General features: G+C 47.0%; 1 protein-coding gene across 2 annotated transcripts in view; it reads left to right on the top strand.

The window, feature by feature from the left end:
- The window catches only part of LOC116967902 (serine/threonine-protein kinase PAK 4-like), a 106,792-nt gene that overhangs the window by 48,966 nt on the left and 44,500 nt on the right, over nt 1-13,326 (top strand). The window contains exon 1 of one of the 2 annotated variants that reach the window (XM_033014555.1): nt 7,067-7,543. The exons of the other annotated variant lie outside the window; for it this stretch is intronic. The gene's annotated coding sequence lies outside the window, so the exon portion shown is untranslated. Of the gene's footprint in view, nt 1-7,066; nt 7,544-13,326 lie in introns of those variants that run through there. 2 annotated transcript variants of the gene reach the window in all.

The following is a 13,326-nucleotide window of genomic DNA, read 5'->3' as shown; positions in this document are numbered from 1 at the left end:
AAGATCCCCCCTCAATCTTCTAAATTCTAGCGAGTACAAACCGAGTCTATCCAGTCTTTCTTCATATGAAAGTCCTGACATCCCAGGAATCAGTCTAGTGAACCTTCATTGTACTCCCTCTATGGCAAGAATGTCTTTCCTAGTAGAGTAAAGGCTTCCTCATAATTTCAGTCTAAAGAAGGGTCCTGACCCGAAACGTCACCAAGAGACGCTGCCTGACCCGCTGAGTTACTCCAGCACTTTGTGTCTTTTCGAGTAAGCTGAAGGCTAATCTTATGTCCAAGCTAGCTGCTGAATGTCCACTGTGGGAAAATAGACAAAAAATGCTGGAGGAACTCAGCGGGTGAGGCAGCTTCTATGTAGAGAAGGAATAGGCGACGTTTCCGAAACATAGATGCTGCCTCACCTTTTAAGGGTCTCTTTAAAGAGTTTTAAGGACCCTTTAAGGGTCTTGACCCGAAACATCGCCTATTCCTTCTCTACATAGATGCTGCCTCACCCACTGAGTTCCTCCAGCATTTTCTGTCTGCCTTCGATCATTCCAGCATCTGCAGTTCCTTCTTCAACATTTCCTCCACTGTGGGAATGTAACGTTTAAACACTTGTACATTAGCAGCTTCCCTGTAGTGAGCAAGGACAGCCCATCCTTTGCGTGGAAGGTTCACACACTTCTATAGATTCAAGATTCAAGAGAGTTTATTCTTCTTCCCCTGAGCCATCAGACTCTTGAATTTCATATAATATGCCGCCATTACTATCTATTTTATCTTTTTATCCATTTTATCTTTTTATCTATTTTATCCTTTTGTTAGTTGATGTTGCACGGTGAGCCAGATGCAACGAAATTTCCTTCAGACATGCATTTGTTGGTGTATTTTTGAATGACAATAGAGTCTTTGATTGACAGATTATTGTCATGGGTCCCAGATAGGACAATGAAATTCTTGCTTTACAACAGAATACAGTAGGCATGAATAAATACAGAACAGATCAGTGTGTCCATATACCATTGAATATATATATATATATACGCATAAATAAGCAGTTACAGTGCAATAGGCTGTTAATATTCAGATTTTTGTTTGAGTTGAGTTTGATGGCTGTGGGGAAGTAGCTATTCCTGAACCTGGATGTTGCCGATTTCAGGCTCCTGTACCTTCTGCCTGAAGATAGATAGATAGATAGATAGATAGCCTTTAGCCTGAAGGCAGCAGAGGCACTTGGAAGGCGCTTACTTCAATTGTCCTGGCTGTTTTAATTCCAAGAAACCAACGCCCACAGCCTTATGGTTTACTGTGCTGTATTCATCAATCTTTAATCTAGGTGTAGAACGATAGTTACAGATCTGCAAATTACAAATGCGACATATAACTCAGAACTGGTGCATGAACAGTAACTAGTGGCCAATTTTAAAATGGACACTACTTAAAAGCCACGTATTTTAAAATATGGACGGAGGAACTGCGGATGCTGGTTTAAACTGAAGACAGATGCAAAAAGGTGGAGTAACTCAGCGGGTCAGATAGCAACTCTGGAGTAAAGGAATAGATGACGTTTTGGGTCGAGACCCTTCTTCAGCCTATTCCTTCTCACCAGGGATGCTGCCTGACCCGCTGAGCTACTCCAGTTTTTTGTGTCTGTCATATTGTAAAATGGTGGGACAGGCAGCATCTCTGGAGAGAAGGAATGGGTGAGGTTTCGGGTCGAAGCCCTTCAAGAGCTACTCCAGCATTTTGTGTCTACCTTCGATTTAAACCAGCATCCGCAGTCCTTTCCGACACGTGATATTTTAAAATATTTGGTTTGCTGCACTTGTATAAAGGCCACAGTCTTAGAATAAAGGGGAAGCCATTTAAGACTGAGGTAAGAAAAAACTTTTTCACCCAGAGAGTTGTGAATTTGTGGAATTCCCTGCCACAAAGGGCAGTGGAGGCCAAATCACTGGATGGATTTAAGAGAGAGTTAGATAGAGCTCTAGGGGCTAGTGGAGTCATGGGATATGGGGAGAAGGCAGGCACGGGTTATTGATTGGGGACGATCAGCCATGATCGCAATGAATGGCGGTGCTGGCTGGAAGGGCCGAAGGTCCTCCTCCTGCACCTATTTTCTATGCAGTGTTTATTTGCCCTGTAAGTTCTAGGCAGGGAACTTAGCAGTTCAATTTTGACCAAAATTCCCTGTTGAAATTATTACTCACTGAATAAACAGCTTTCAAGCTTGCTTCAGTTGCTGTGACAATAGTCTCCAGCAATAACCATTGTGAAACCAAGCCATTAAACCCTGCTGGTCTGCACGGTGCCAGTTAATATTGGGTTGGGTGGCAGTAAAGATGCTGTCTTTGGCCATTGGGGGGGGGGGGCATGGGAAAGTCACCCATGGTGCCTGCTGTCAATCCCAAGCGGATGGACGTGGATGTGTGCAAGATCAAGTTTGGCCGTGAGGGTAGACAAAAGTGCTGGGGAAACTCAGCGGGTGCAGCAGCATCCATGAGAGGAGGTTGTAAAACTGTCTTCAGAGGGAGGAGGAGAACTTCAAAGCAGGCATACCTTGAGGAGATATCGCAGTGGAGTAGACAAAGTGTTTAAGAAGGAACTGCAGATGCTGGAAAATCGAAGGTAGACAAAAGTGCTGGAGAAACTCAGCGGGTGCAGCAGCATCTATGGAGCGAAGGAAATAGGCAACGTTTCGGGCCGAAACCCGGAAGGGTTTCGGCCCGAAACGTTACCTATTTCCTAAAACAGTTCCCTATTCGGCCCGAAACGTTGCCTATTTCCTTTGCTCCATAGATGCTGCTGCACCCGCTGAGTTTCTCCAGCACTTTTGTCCAAGTATGGCCGTGATCTCTGCTATGCCCTGCCACTGGCCACTGGCCCTGGCCCTGGCATCTCCAATGAGAAAGGGGACCCATGGTGATGGAGAAGGTGAACCAGGAGTCAAAGGGTGGTTTTTTTTCGTCTCACATCCTCACAAGTTATAGGAGTAGAATTAGGCCAATTGGCCCATCGGGTCGACTCTGCCATTCAATCATGGCTGATCTCTGCCTCCTAATCCCATTTCCCTGCCTTCTCCCCATAACAATAGATAATAGACGATAGGTGCAGGAGTAGGCCATTTGGCCCTTCGAGCCAGCACCGCCATTCAATGTGATCATGGCTGATCATCCACAATCAGTACCCCGTTCCTGCCTTCTCCCCATATCCCCTGACTCCGCTATTTTTAAGAGCCCTATCTAGCTCATTCTTGAAAGCATCCAGAGAACACCTGTTGACACCCATCCTCATCAAGAATTTTTCTATCTGGGCCTGAAAACTATCTACTGCCTTGGCCTCCACAGCCCTCTCTGGCCATGCGTTCCACCCCTCATAGTCGCAGCAGGCCTCCGAAATTTTTCAGGTGACGCCTGTATGGTCGTGAGTAGTCGCCCAAAGAGTCGTACCTTTTTCTGGTCGCCGCTGGATTTTCAACATGTTGAAAATCTTCGGAGACTTGCTTGTGACTATGACGGGTGCCGGCAAGACGCCGCTAAAATCGCGTAGGTGGGACAGGCCCCTAACCCTGCCGTGTTGTATTATATCAGTTAGCAGGGAAGTGATGAAACTTTCATCTTCAGCGACGCACTTGTGAGCAAGGGGGCTTTAAACCCATTGCCCTCTGCTGGGTGATTTTTCCCCATCAGTATACCAGCCTGCTGCCAGGCAATGGGATATTTATGCTGCTGCTGCATAAGTCTGCTGTCAGGCAAATGATAAGCTGATTGTGTAGCAAGTGGTGGCTGAAGGTTAATTAAACGCTCTCCGTGTTCCACTTGCATAGGTCAGATTTATGGGGCCTATAGATTTGTTTTTCTTTAGCTTTGAGATTTTATGACCAGTCACCCAGTGGTGATTTAAAGCCTGGTTGTGCCCAGCAGAAGACTGACACCAGAAAATTGAGGGGAGGCGCAGCGGTAGAGTTGCTGCCTTGCAGCGCCTGAGACCCGGGTTCGATCCTGACCACGGGCGCTGTCTGTACGGAGTTTGTACGTTCACCCCGTGGGGTTTCTCCGAGATCTTCAGTTTCCTCCCACGCTCCAAAGACGTATAAGTTTAGGTTAATTGGTTTGGTATAAATGTAAATTGTCCCTTGTGCATGTAGGATAGCGTTAATGTGCCGGGGCCGTGGCCGTGTCTCAACGGCAGTCCTGGCTCGCCCACCGCGGAGCGGGAACTCGCCCGGAGAGGGAAGCCACAAAGAAGTGGATGGAGGGTGACGGTGGTAGGCACTGGACAAAGCGAACTTGGTGGGGGGGGGGGGGGGGTCTTGCCCTCAAGGACATCTGCAGGAGGAGCCCCCCCTCCCCGGGGAACAAGGGCCGAAGAGGACCGGGCGAGGAGAGGGACGATACTTCACGGGTCGACCGGAATGGATACGACAGCTGAAATTGGACTTTGTGGCTGGGACTGTATATTGGCGCCAAAATGGCACCTCTTGCATTTGGACTCAGTGGCTACCCAGTACATTCTGTACTAACCGGGGGATCGTGCTTATGTATGGTGATAGTCCTGCTGAGCTGTGGGCAAAAAAAAGTATTTCACTTTACCCTGGAAGAGGTGATAATAAAGAACCCACCACCACTCTGGTCTGACACAAGTCACACCAGCCATTTGCAATGAGGAAAAGACTACAAAAAGTAGTAAACACTGCCCAGTCCATCATCGGCTCTGACCTCCCTTCCATCGAGGGGATTTATCGCAGTCGCTGCCTCAAAAAGGCTGGCAGCATCATCAAGGACCCACACCATCCTGGCCACACACTCATCTCCCTGCTACCTTCAGGTAGAAGGTACGGGAGCCTGTAGACTGCAACGTCCAGGTTCAGGAATAGCTACCTCCCCACAGCCATCAGGCTATTAAACTTAACTCAAACAAAACTCTGAACATTAATAGCCCATTATCTGTTATTTGCACTTTATCAGTTTATTTATTCATTATATTTATATAATGGTATATGGACACACTGATCTGTTTTGTAGTCAATGCCTTCTGTTGTGCTGAAGCAAAGCAAGAATTTCATTGTCCTATCAGGGACACATGACAATAAACTCTCTTGAATCTTGAGGTTGTAAACGAAGGCTGGATCAGGGGGAGTTGGCTTGGATAAATAAACTGACTCATATGCAGCCCTTGTCGTGCTGGGATCAAATAAATCCTTTGGGGAGTAGAAGAGATATGGGAGTGCACTTCAGAGGGCAATCAGGAGGGCAAACAGAGGACATGAGATAGCTGTGGCAGATAAGCTAAAAGAGATTCCTAAGGGGGATCTAAAAGTATATTCAGAGCATGATGGTAACTAGGGAAAGAATAGGTCCCTTTAAGAATCGATGTGTGGAGCTCCAGGGGACGGGCGAGGTGATAAATCAATATATATCTCATCTCTCTTTACCATGCAGAAAGACCTGGAGGCTCTGACCATGTGGGTTTTCTCCGAGTGCTCCGGTTTCCTCCCAAATTGAGGGTTAACCTACGGAGTTGAGGTTTAATTGTCTGTTGTAAATTGCCCCCAGTATGTGGGGGGTCGGCACAAACTCAGTGGGCCGAAGGGCCTTTTCCCACGCCGTATCTCCAATGTCTAACCAGCATTTTGAAAGATGCGGGCTGATAAGGGACAGTCAATAGAGCGAAGATAGACACAAAAAGCTGGAGTAACTCAGTGGGACAGGCAGCAACTCTGGAGTTGGGGAAAGGGGAATGAGAGATATAGGCAATGATGTAGAGAGATTAAGAACTTGTGTCAACTTGTAACTGTGGATTTCCCCCCTAGATGTACTGGTTTCCTCCCACATCTCAAAGATGTGCAAGTCCTTGGGTTATTTGCCTTGTAAAGTGCCCTCATTGTAGGTGGCTGGTGTCAGACCGAGGTGGGAGTTTGGGTGAGATTGTTAATGAGGTGAGAGAGAATCAGTCACAAAGATAGAAGTGGGGGAGAGGATTGCTTTGAGGATCAGCGCCCCAGATCTGACAGCACTGTGGCCCGATTATTGTGTGCAAAATTAATGTCTTTAAGACTTTAAAATATCATTATTAAAAAAAATGCCATTTAGGACCGAGATGAGAAAAACATTTTTCACACAGAGAGTGGTGAATCTCTGGAATTCTCTGCCACAGAAAGCAGTTGAGGCCACAGTTCATTGGCTATATTTAAGAGGGAGTTAGATGTGGCCCTTGTGGCTAAAGGGATCAGGGGGTATGGACAGAAGGCAGGTCTGAAGAAGGGTTTCGGCCCGAAACGTTGCCTATTTCCTTCGCTCCATAGATGCTGCTGCACCCGCTAAGTTTCTCCAGCTTTTTTTGTGTACCTTCGATTTTCCAGCATCTGCAGTTCCTTCTTAAACAGGCAGGTATGGGATATTGAAGGTACACAAAATTGCTGGGGAAACTCAGCGGGTGCAGCAGCATCTATGGAGCGAAGGAAATAGGCGACGTTTCGGGCCGAAACCCTTCTTCAGACAGGTATGGGATATTGATTTGGATGATCAGCCATGATCATATTGAATGGCGGTGCAGGCTCGAAGGGCCGAATGGCCTATTCCTGCACCTATTTTCTATGTTTCTATTATACAGCAGCTGAATAATTTTGGAAGACAGAAGGTGGTTGCAACATCAATATTAGAGCAGCCCTTTGGGGCCACGTGGCCTGTGTTTCACTATAAATTCTACTTGATATTAACCGACGTTGGAAATGCCAGCAATATTCAGACATTAAAAAAAAAAAGTAAGGAGGCGTCTCCAATAACTGAAGGCTGGAAAATTGGGTGTCATTAGTGGCCGGGCTCGCTGGCTGTGTGCAGAATGGGTGTGTGGGTGCTGCCAACACGATGCCAGACACGGCGTTGAAAGTAATCCATCCCTTCTGCACAGAGGTCTCTCGAGTGTCGAGGAGAAGCGTTATTTATATAAATAGCGAGTCTTTCCACCCCCACTTTCCCTTTGTACAGCCTCGTCAAACTCACGCTGGTTTACAGGCAGGCAGGGGAGGCAAAATAGCTTTCAGCTACTGAGCTGTGCAGTCCTTGCACTGTTTGGAGGGGGTGGAGCGAGAAATCTCAATTAATGTAGGAAATTAAACGGGAGTTTTTAAATCTGGGTGGGTGGGAAAACTAAATTAATCTGCAGCTAACTAATCTGATGCTTGGTGTGGACTCCAGCCACGTCCCTTGAGTTGAGTTTGAAGTTTTGAGTTGCTGTACTCTGGCAGCCCGATCTGGCTCCAGCTTTAAGAGGGATTCAAAGCTGCACGAAACTCCACTCCTGCGGCTTGTGTGCTTGTCCGGGAGGTGTGGCGAAGCGTCACGAAACTTGTTTTGAATGGTTCGAAGACCGGACCAACGAGACTGGTGTAACATAATCCCTGTTACTGCGGGGAAAAAACATTGACCTCTATCTGCGCGGCTGAGAGGAGAGTATCAGGAAATGATTGTCTCCCGACAAAGTGGGCACCGAAAGTCCTGCCCTGCTTGAAAAAGAAAAAAAAGCTGGCCAGCTTCTTAAAGCCGGGAGTTTGAGAGGTGAGGGTCCAGATTTTAATTGAAAGTCGAGTTTTGTTTGAATGTTTTGGATGTTGTCGGGGAATGTATCTGTTTGTGAGTCACTCATTGGAGAGGGTGCTGGTGGAAGCAGAATAGCATGGGCCCTGTGATGACTAGTGTGTGTGTTCAGAGTGTGTCGGCACCTTCATTACACAGTTGTGCTGCTTTTTAAAATTCAATTGTAGCAGAGGGAGTTTGCCTCAACCGGCTGTGTGTACGTGTGCACAGTCAGTGGGTGAAATACGAGCTGGTCAGACCTTTTAAACTCAGCAGTCGAGGGATTATAAGCGAATTTGCAAAGGGATGTGCTCCCTTGCACATATAATCCTCTCGTACAGGCAAACGCTTCTCTCTCTCTTTTTCCACCCTCCCTCTTTCCCCCTCTCCTCCCCCACCTCGACACACACTCGCCCTCCTCACACATGCACACTCCACACTCCCCTCCCTGCACCCATGGCCTCACCCCGGGCTAATCAATCATGGGAGGAATAGATTGGGTCGATGCACAGAGTCTCTTGCCCAGAGTAGGGGAGTCGATGGCCAGAGGACATGGGTTTAAAGGGGAAAAGATTTAATAGGGATTTGAGGGGCACCTTTTTCCACACAGTGGGTGTAGCTGCCGGTGGAGGTAGTTGAGGCTGGGACTGTCCCAACATTTAAGAAACAGTTAGACAGGTACATGGATATGACAGGTTTGGAGGGATATGGACCAAACGCAGGCAGGTGGGACTAGTGTGTAGCTAGGACATGTTAGCCGGTGTGGGCAAGTTGAGCTGAAGGGCCTGTTTCCACGCTGTATCACTATCACTTTGAGCTATTTTCCCCCCAAATTCTCTGTTTATGGTTTCTACTGGAATAATTCCTTTAATTCCCACTGCTAGTTTCTTCCTGAGGGGCAGTGATTTATGCCGGCTTACAGTTCCCCACTCTGGTTACCCCAACATCATGTAGATGTATGTGTGTGTGGATAGTATGTTGCCCCAGGCTTATGGATGGGAAGGGTTGTACTCGGCTTGTACTCGCTAGAATTTAGGAGATTGAGGGGGGATCTTATGGAAACTTACAAAATTCTTAAGGGGTTGGACAGGCTTGATGCAGGAAGATTGTTCCCGATGTTGGGGAAGTCCAGGACAAGGGGTCACAGCTTAAGGATAAGAGGGGAAAAACATTTTTCACACAGAGAGTGGTGAATCTCTGGAACTCTCTGCCACAGAAGGTAGTTGAGGCCAGTTCATTGGCTATATTTAAGAGGGAGTTAGATTTGGCTACAGGGATCAGGGGGTATGGAGAGAAGGCAGGTACAGGATACTGAGTTGGATGATCAGCCATGATCATATTGAATGGCAGTGCAGGCTCGAAGGGCCGAATGGCCTACTCCTGCACCTATTTTCTATGTATCTATGTAACAATGCCAAGTATATTCCAGTTACAACCTGGATCCAGACATGCACTTCATTTGGTTTCGCCAGAGGAAATATGAAGTCAGTTTATTGAGCAATCAATTTTCCAATACCTTGCTAACAAAGTTGCTGCCACTGAAGAAATGTCTGGCTGTTGTCTCGCCCATGTGTGTGTGTGTGTGTGTGTTGCCTTGTCTTTCTGGCTGGGCTTAGTGAAAAGATTGAACGGTTAAATACCTCTCTTTTCATCTTCTAGTCGTCATTGTCAAATATATTCACTTTTTTTAAAAAAGTGTTTGTCACAGATTGGAGATGGAAGCAAAATGCTGGAGCAACTCAGCGGGACAGGCAGCATCTCTGGAGAGAAGCAATGGGTGATGTTTCGGGTTACTCCAGTATTTTGTCTCTGTGCATCAATCAGATCCTCTTGACTCAGCCGGGTGATTTGTCCACACAGCCTCAGCTGACTCTGACTCATTCCCAGCATTTCGAAATGTTTGAATTCTAACCTGCCGATCGTCCTACAATCTGTACTGTTCCCTGTCCCACTTAGGAAACCTGAACGGAAACCTCTGGAGACTTTGCGCCCCACCCAAGGTTTCCGTGCGGTTCCCAGAGGTTTTTGTCAGTCTCCCTAACTGCTTCCACTACCTGCAACCTCTTGAAACCTCCGGGAACCACACGGAAACCTTGGGTGGGGTGCAAAGTCTCCAGAGGTTTCCATTCAGGTTTCCTCCTACGACTTCCTGATTCATTCCAAAGCAGTCGCTTGTGGCAAAGAACTGCTTGGTTGCACAAGTGTCTTGTCATGAAGATCACCCACTAGATGAAGCCTGTTAAGAAGTAGAAATTGGACAAAAATGCTGGAGACACTCAGCGGGTGCAGCAGCATCTATGGAGCGAAGGAAATAGGCAACATTTTGTGCCGAAACATTGCCTATTTCCTTCGCTCCATAGATGCTGCTGCACCCGCTGAGTTTCTCCAGCATTTTTGTCTACCTTCGATTTTCCAGCATCTGCAGTTCCTTCTTAAACAAGAAGTAGAACTTGATTCTTTCCTTTAGATTTAATCGGAAGCTACAAATATAAGCATCCTGTATTGGATAATGTTGATCCTTCAAGGCGGGCGGCATGGTGGCATATTGGTAGAGCTGCTGCCTTACAGCGGCAGAGACCCGGGTTCAATCCTGGCTAAGGGGGCTTGTCTCTGCGTTCTCCCGGTGATCTGTGTGGGTTTTCTCCGAGATCTTCAGTTACCGAATGATGTGCAGGTTTGTAGGTTAATTGGCTTGGTATGAATGTAAAATTCTCCCTAGTATGTGTAGGATAGTGTTAAGCCCCTGTCAGAAACCTCTGGAGCCTTTGCGCCCCACCCAAGGTTTCCGTGTGGTTCCCGGAGGTTTTTGTCAGTCTCCCTACCTGCTTCCACTACCTGCAACCTCCGGGAACCGCACGGAAACCTTGGGTGGGGCGCAAAGTCCCAGAGGTTTCCGTTCAGGTTTCCTAAGTGGGACAGGGGCATTAGTGTGCGGGGATCGCTGGCCGGTGCGTACTTGGTGGGCCGTGCTGTCTCTCTAAACTTAAAAACTAAATTTCTTCCCTCCACCTATATCCCATTCAATAGCTACACAATTCCGAACTTTTCAAAATTCACAAAATGCTGGAGTAACTCAGCGGGACAGGCAGCTTCTCAGGAGAGGAGTGGGTGACGTTTCGGGTCGAGACCTTTCTTCAGATTGATGTCGGGGGAGTGGGCGGTACATAGATAAGGAAGTGTATAGATAACTGTAAGATGTGAAAACAGGGCAAAGGGAATGGAGATCAAGGAGAATGTAGAATAGATCATTGTTAGATGGGAGAAAGTAACAACAGACCAACAGAGACAAAATGTAGTCGGAGACAGTAAGACTGGTTGGAGGGGATGGAGAGATCAGGTGGGACTGAACGGAGATTTTCACCGAAACCATCGCCGAGCCTGTGCTTGGTCTCGCCGATATACAGGAGACCACACCTGGAACAGCGGCTACAGTAGATGAGGTTGGAGGAGGTGCAAGTGAACCTCTGCCTCACCTGGAAAGATAATTTTCAAAATTCACGTTCTGCTTATTTGTGTTACTACTTTTTCTATTTTTATTCTTCCTCTTTTGAAAACAATGTTTTATTAGGATATATATTGCAAATTACCCTGCAGTATTCTGAAAATGGACACAAAGTGCTGGAGCAACTCAGCAGGTCAGGCAACATCTCTGGAGAAAAAGGATGGATGATGTTTTGAGTAGGGACACTTCTGCAGACTGAAGCAGGGTCACCCATCCTTTTTCTCCAGAGAGGCTGCCTGACCCGCTGAGTTACTCCAGCACTTTGTGCCTATAATTTGGTTCTGCTACATTGAGGAAATAGTGAACTCTCTCCAGTTTACATCTGATTCCAAGGTTTGCTGAAGTGTTTTTTTGCAAGACTTCATATCATATTGTGCTGCACTTTTAAAGCTTGGACAGGCGATGATGAATGTGTTGGCACAAGTCTGTGATGCGAGGATTCCCCGCGTTCCAGTTAGCTCTACTATTTGAGAGTGACATGGTTTCTCTCTGTGTACAGTAGAAAACGTAACTATGTTGCTCGGCATAGAGGATGCAGGGGAGTCCCAGAAGAGGGACTGAGTGTATGATAGTGTTCCCCCTGGGTGCCGCTGTTACTCCAGTGCCCCTAGACCCGCTGACATCGGGAATGCATGTGATAGATGATTAAGTCGATGCAGCGTTAAATGCAAACTTTAATCAGAATATGAGCTATTTAGGCATAGTATCAGACTTCTCTAATTTCAAGTAACCCTTGCTTTCCCTTCCTCTCTCTCCATCCCTTCCTAATTCTCCGACCTGTCTTACTGTCTCCAACTACATTATAGACAATAGGTGCAGGAGTAGGCCATTCAGCCCTTTGAGCCAGCACCGGCCATTCAATGTGATCATGGCTGATCATCCCCAATCAGTACCCCGTTCCTGCCTTCTCCCCATATCCCCTGACTCCGCTATTTTTAAGAGCCCTCTCTTGAAAGCATCCAGAGAACCTGCCTCCACCGCCCTCTGAGGCAGAGAATTCCACAGACTCACCACTCTCTGTGAGAAAAAGTGTTTCCTCCCACACTCCAAAGACGTACAGGTTTGAAGGTAAATTGGCTTGGGAAGTGTTTCCTTGTCTCCGTTCTAAACGGCTTACTCCGTATTCTTAAACTGTGGCCCCTGGTTCTGGACTCCCCCAACATCGGGAAACATTTTATTTCTGTTTGCTTTGTTCTTACCTTCTCCCAACTAACAATGATCTATTCTACTGTTTCCTTGATCTCCATTTCCCCTGTCCTGTTTTCACACCTTACACTTCCTTATCTATGCACTTCCTTATCTATGTACCTCCCTCTCCTCTGATGTCAGTCTGAATGGTTCAAAAGGGAACTGCAGATGCTGGAATATCGAAGGTACACACAATTGCTGGGGAAACTCAGCGGGTGCAGCAGCATCTATGGAGTGAAGGAAATAGGCGACGTTTCGGGCCGAAACCCAAGGGTTTCGGCCCGAAACGTCGCCTATTTCCTTCGCTCCATAGATGCTGCTGCACCCGCTGAGTTTCCCCAGCAATTGTGTGTACCTTCAGTCTGAAGGGGATGAGTCGCCCATTCCTTCCCTCCAGAGATGCTGCCCGTCCTGCTGAGTTACTCCAGCTTTTTGTGCATTTCTGCAGTTGCTTCCTACATATCTGCACCTGGGTGGAGGTGGGGAGCAGATTATAACAATCTGAGCGACTGCAGAATAGATCAGTGAGCTGAGGATTTCTGGTAATTGCCAACGGTCGTACCACTTTCCTTCAAGCGTTATTGGATTCATTCCATCAGACCCTGGTCACATAAATATTGCATTTTAATGAATATTTCATGACTGACCTAAATCTCCACTGAACTTTATGCAATCTCATTACTGGCTTCACCCCAATGCCATATTTTCAGTAGAGGAAACAGCTGACAAACTCATTTCATTTTTCCTACAGCAATTTTGTTGCCTTTTTCTTGCAGGACGGACCCAAAGAATGTTCTTCTCCGCGGCGCTCCGTTTAATTTGTTTTTGCAGTCCTCGTTTTATCCTGTGTAATCTTCTTTTAGCAATTAGCAATCTGCCATTTATTCACTTCCTTAATCTTTTAAATTAGTTTATCCCATCCGCAACCTGCTTTGGGTTTATAAGGATGCAGCGTGGATACAGGCCCTTCGGTCCATCAAGGCAATGCTGACCATCGTTCATAGGCACAAAAAGCTGGATTAAAGGGCCTCTCTGCCGAGTTTGCCCTGGACTCATACTCGCAGCATGGTCGTCA

The sequence above is a fragment of the Amblyraja radiata genome, chromosome 41, assembly GCF_010909765.2.
Source record: "Amblyraja radiata isolate CabotCenter1 chromosome 41, sAmbRad1.1.pri, whole genome shotgun sequence".
NCBI lineage: Eukaryota > Metazoa > Chordata > Chondrichthyes > Rajiformes > Rajidae > Amblyraja > Amblyraja radiata.
The sequence above is the reverse complement of the archived record's forward strand: the minus strand, read 5'-3'. Positions and strand labels throughout refer to the sequence as shown.